Source organism: Mustela putorius, unplaced genomic scaffold (assembly GCF_011764305.1).
Source record: "Mustela putorius furo isolate JIRA1106 unplaced genomic scaffold, ASM1176430v1.1 tig00003896_pilon_pilon_pilon, whole genome shotgun sequence".
NCBI lineage: Eukaryota > Metazoa > Chordata > Mammalia > Carnivora > Mustelidae > Mustela > Mustela putorius.
In genome coordinates, this window is record NW_025422045.1 from 14,123,731 (window position 1) to 14,129,132 (window position 5,402).

At 37.2% G+C, this 5,402-nt stretch overlaps 1 pseudogene; it reads left to right on the forward strand.

The window, feature by feature from the left end:
• The first annotated feature begins 1,155 nt into the window (after positions 1 to 1,155).
• LOC101670458 lies at positions 1,156 to 2,125 on the forward strand (annotated as a pseudogene).
• Positions 2,126 to 5,402: the final 3,277 nt, after the last annotated feature.

Genomic DNA, 5,402 nt, shown 5'->3' on the forward strand with positions numbered 1-5,402 from the left:
CACTCAATCATGTCACTTGGGTCATTCAGGCCCAAATGATGACTGCCCCTCATTAATGGAAGGGATCCTAAAATAAATTAATAAGACCAAACTACTAACAACAGAATTGTAGGCAATTTCATAGGCTTTGTTTTGTTTTTCTTACCATGCAACTCACACAACATCTAAGTCTCAGACAAGCAAGTTTTCACAAAGATTCTCCTTCAACTTCCCACAACAACACTAATCTTCCACAGCTAGAGTAGGAGGGGTGTGACAAAGGGGGTGAAGAAGTGGAAGGGGACTCTTTGTCCAGAGGGACAGTTTATGGCTCTCAGCACTGTTCTTGGTTCCCAGAGACCTCTGCTTAGGAGTATCTGATGTTTGTGAGCCTCTGCATCTATCCATAACCAGAAGGACAGAGGCCTTCTAGGACACTGAGTGACACTTTAGGCAAAACCCTCAAAAATCCTTAAATAATAGACCAGATACATTGCTCAGGTTTTCTACCTATAAGTAGAGATTTAACCTAGACCAAGGTTTTACAGAAGTATTTTAATTCAGCAGGTAGAAGATGGAACTGATATGAAAGCCATTTTATGTAGGTGTCTGGGAGTTCAAATTTTCATTGAGTTAACAAACCACAATGAACACTGAAGAATAGATGGTACGTGTGATGCCTTTTGTCCAGCTGTTCAGATGACCTTAAGACACCAACACTGATCCAGAATAACAGTGAAATGCATAAAGATTTGTGTGTTGTTACCTTTATCCCTTTTCTGATGCCTAACATTTGTGTCTCTAATTCCAAAGATTTAAGTAATTGAAATTCTGTATCCACTAACAAGGGTCTATATCTCTTAATTTATAGATAGAAATACTTGAATTTTATACCTAGCTACATTTGTGAGTACTGTCATTTACCTTCTCCAAGCTGCTTCTCACAGAACATGAGGAAATTCTGAAAGAGAAATGAGAGAATATAAAGATTCAAAGTCTGATCATACCAAGAACTCTCCGAAGTTCATAGTCTTCAGCAGTATAGTTATCTTATTATCTAATGGAATAACAGAATCTAAGGGAGCTAGGGATCTCCACAAAGGAAATAATCTTGACGATGAAAGAATAAGACCATCTTTGTCATTGTCACTTTTCTTCTCCACCCCTTAGGAAGCCATGAATAGGTCAGGAGTCAGCACAGTGACTGAATTCATACTTCTGAGTTTTCCATGCTCCAGGGAGGTTCAGGTCATCCTCTTCATGCTGTTCTTGGTGTCCTACATCCTGACCTGATGGGGAATGGGGCCATTGTCTGTGCAGTGAAGCTGGATTGCAGGCTTCACACTCCATGTACATTCTGGGGGCCAACTTTTCATTCCTGGAGATCTGTTACATCAACACAACTATTCCCAATATATTAAAGAACTTTCTATCTGAGACCAAAACCATCTCTTCCACAGCTTGTTTTTTCCAGTTCTACTTCTTCTTCTCCATGGGCACCACTGAGACCTTCTTACTGCCCCTTATCGCTTTTGATCATTACCTGGCCATCTGCCAGCCTCTCCATTATCCTGTCATTATGAACAACCATCTCTGCATGAACCTGGTGGCCCTGTGCTGGGTCACAGCTTTCCTCTGCTATCCGATCCCTATCTATTTTATCACACAACTCCCTTTTTGTGGCCCCAACACCATTGACCACTTTGTACGTGACCCTGGGCCTCTTCTCGCCCTGTCCTGCATCCCTGTGCCTGGAATTGAGATTTTCTGTTCTAGATTGAGCTCTCTTATTATATTCATCACTTTTTTCTTCGTCCTTGGGTCCTATACCCTGGTTCTCAGAGCAGTGTTGTGTGTCCCTTCAGTAGCTGGCCGATGTAAGGCCTTCTCTACCTGTGGTTCCCACCTGGCTGTGGTGTCTCTATTCTATGGATCCATCATGGTGATGTACATTAGCCCAACCTCTGGAGATCCAGGTGGGATACAGAAGATTGTAACCTTGTTGTACTCATTGGTGACCCCACCTATAAACTCACTGATCCTCAGTCTCCAGAATAAGGACATGAAAGCTGCCTTGAGGAAAACTCATATGTGCACAGGAATTAGTCAAGGCAAATGCAAACTCATGAGTGGAAAAAAACCATAAAACTTTTCCTCATTTCTTTCTAAATAAGTGGTCTTCATTTGTACCTAGGGATGCAGACTCAGAGTAGGTCTCTATTCATTTGTGTCTAGAGATGCAGACTGAAATTCATCTATTTATGCCTAGTTAAATATAGGAGAATAGTATGCCCAATTAAACAAGATCTTGCCTTCAAATCAGGGCTTGATAGATGGTTACTTGAATTAAGTGACCTGGGTGTCTTAACTTTGGACTATCCTACCCTCACCTCCAATAACTACTTGCTTGTTATCTGTGGTCATTTATATAGTCCTTAATCTCATAATTTTTTTTTGACTTTTAATACCTGAATCCATTCTTAACACTTAATTTTTCTAGTCAAATGATCTCTACTTCTAGTAAAAGAGCACTCACCTTTTTGCTCATGTTAAAGGAAACTAGTGCCAATCTATAAGTCATAACTGAACCAAATTTTTAAATTTAATTGACTTCTAAAAGACTAAGCATGTGATTATTGATTTCTGCTTAGGTCATGATCTCAGTCTCCTGGGATCAGGCCCCCTGCTAGGCTCTGTGCTTAGTGTGGAGTCTATTTGAGGATCCTCCCTACCTCACCGTCCTTTCTCTCTCTCAAATAAATAAATCTTAAGAAAAAGCAAAGGTTAGGTCTTAGGAGCATTGCAATTTGCGTTAGTTTCATTTGAAGGAAGGTTGAGTTGAAGGTCAGCCCAGAAGAGGTGAAAGTAGACAGAACAAAAGCCAGCAATTCTAAGAGACTGAGGTGAAGATAACAGATGAATCTCATGACAGTTCCAGGTGATTTGGCCCAACTCTTTGATCAAATAATCAGTTGGCATCTGGGGCTGGTACATTTAATCCATCCATTTATTTACCTCTAGGATATTTTTCCTTTGTGAAACTTATGTATTTATGAGAGAGATAGTCAATAAACAGATAAACACAAAGATCTATAATATCAAAGATACTAAGTTATATAAAAGGAAAAATGGAGTATACAAAAATTGCAGTGGTAGGATAAGACATAATTTAGATCAGATGGTCAGAGAGAGTTTTTGTGAGGTGATATTTTAAACTAAGGGAATACACTATGCAGAAACCTACGGGACTTAAATTCCACATAAGTACCGGTATATTATGGAGTTTTCAAAGACAATAAAGGTTACTTTTGGCCATGGTACATGAGGTTGGAGACATAGTCAGTATTAGATATATAGAAGGTTGAGGTCAATGAAGAGTATTTTATCTGAATTCTGGGGAGGCCTGCTCAATAGTATACACTAAAGATAAGGCTTAATAAAATTTCTAATTAAGTAAAGATCCCATCTCAATAAAAAATCATACTCTAAGCAATTCTTAACTTAGGACTACTTATTTACCAAAATGTTTAATTAAAAATGCATTTATTGGGGTGCCTCATGGCTCATGTGATGGAGCATGTGACTCTTGATCTTGGGGTTGTAATATGCAGTCCCATTTAAGTTTAGAAATTACTTAAATATAAAATCTTTTGGGGCACTTGGGTGGCAGTGGGTTAAGTCTCTGTCTTCGGCTCAGGTCATGATCTCAGGGTCCTGGGATTGAGCCCTGCATCAGGCTTTCTGCTCAGCAGGGAGCCTGCTTCCCCCTCTCTCTCTGCCTGCCTCTCTGCCTACTTGTGATCTCTCTGTCAAATAAATAGATTAAAAAAAAAGTTAAAAAAATCTTTTAAAAAATTTATTTAATATATTCCTCTTTGTTCCACCAAGGATTTGATGTATCAACAAAATTGTACAAAAGGAAGGAAGAGAAATATTAAGTTAAAAAGAAAAGAATGAAGAGCCTGGGTGATGCAGTTGGTTGAGCATCTGACTCTTGGTTTTTGGGTCAAGTCGAGATCTCAGTGTCGTGGGATTGGGCCCTGTGTTGGGTTATTTGCCCAGTCCTGAGTTTATTTAGGACCCTCCCTGCCCCTTCACACTGGTTTCTCTCTAGCTCTCAAATAAATCTTTAAAAAACTAAAAACAAAAGAATAAAATGAAGATTTGTGACTCATAAGACCTTGTATTGGTAAAAAGTCAAGTCTCCAGTTATGAATTTCCTTTAAAACAAATTTTACACCTCTCTATTTAAATTGTATTAGATAATATAGTTAAATACCCCAGTTGGTACATAAAAATCAAAGTAATACATAATATACCTGTAAATATGAAACTATATTCCAACTAACACCCATCCTGAGAAAAGTTCTTAGCAAACTGGGGATAGACAGAAACAACTTCTTTGATCTGTAGACATTTTCAAAGATCTGTATCTAAAATCATACTTGTGGAAATGAATGATTTTCCTCTAAAATCAGGAATAAGACAAGATGTCTGCTCTCACCACTTCTATTCAAGTGCTAGTGTAGTTAGGTTAAAGGAAAAAATGGCATCTAGATTGACAGAAATAAGATTGTCTTTCATCAGATATGAAATGATTATGTAGAAATTTGGTGAAATCTGCAAAAAAAGGCTACTAGAAGTATTACATAAGTTTTTTCAAGATTTCAAGATACAAGGTACATAAAGGAAAATTCATTACTTCTATATGCAATTACAAGTAACAATCAGAAGTTGATTAAAAATGCCATTTACAAATCACAGAAACATTAAATAGAGATAAGTCTGATAAAAAAATGTGAAAGACATATGATGAAAACTACAAAACTTTGCCAAAGAAAAATGAAGATGTTAATAAATGTAAATATATAACTTGTTCATGGGTTGAAAACTCTCTATATATTTTAAATTTTAGTTGATACACAATGTTATATAGGTTTTAGGTGTAGAACATAGTGATTCAGCAGCTCTATACATTGTGCTATTCTCACCACAAGTGTAGCTGTCTGTCTGTCATGATATGACACTATTACAATACCATTGACTATCTTCCCTAAAGTGTATTTTTTATTCCTGTGATTTATTAATTCCATAACTGGAAGCCTGTATCTTGCATTCCTTTTCACTCTTCATTTTGCCCAATCTCCCTCCCTTCTGGCAAACATCAGTTTGTTCTCTGTATAGGTGTGATTCTGCTTTTTGTTTGTTTATTCATTTGTTTTTTAGATTCCACATATAAATGAAATCATATGGTGTTTGTCTTTTTCTGTCTGACTTGTTTCACTTAGCATTATACTTTCTAGGTCCATCCATGTTCTCCCAAATGACAAGATCTCTCCTTTTTATGTCTACATAATACTCTGTTTTATGTATATACTAATTCTTCTGTTTTTATTTTTATTTGCATTTATTCTGTGCAGAAT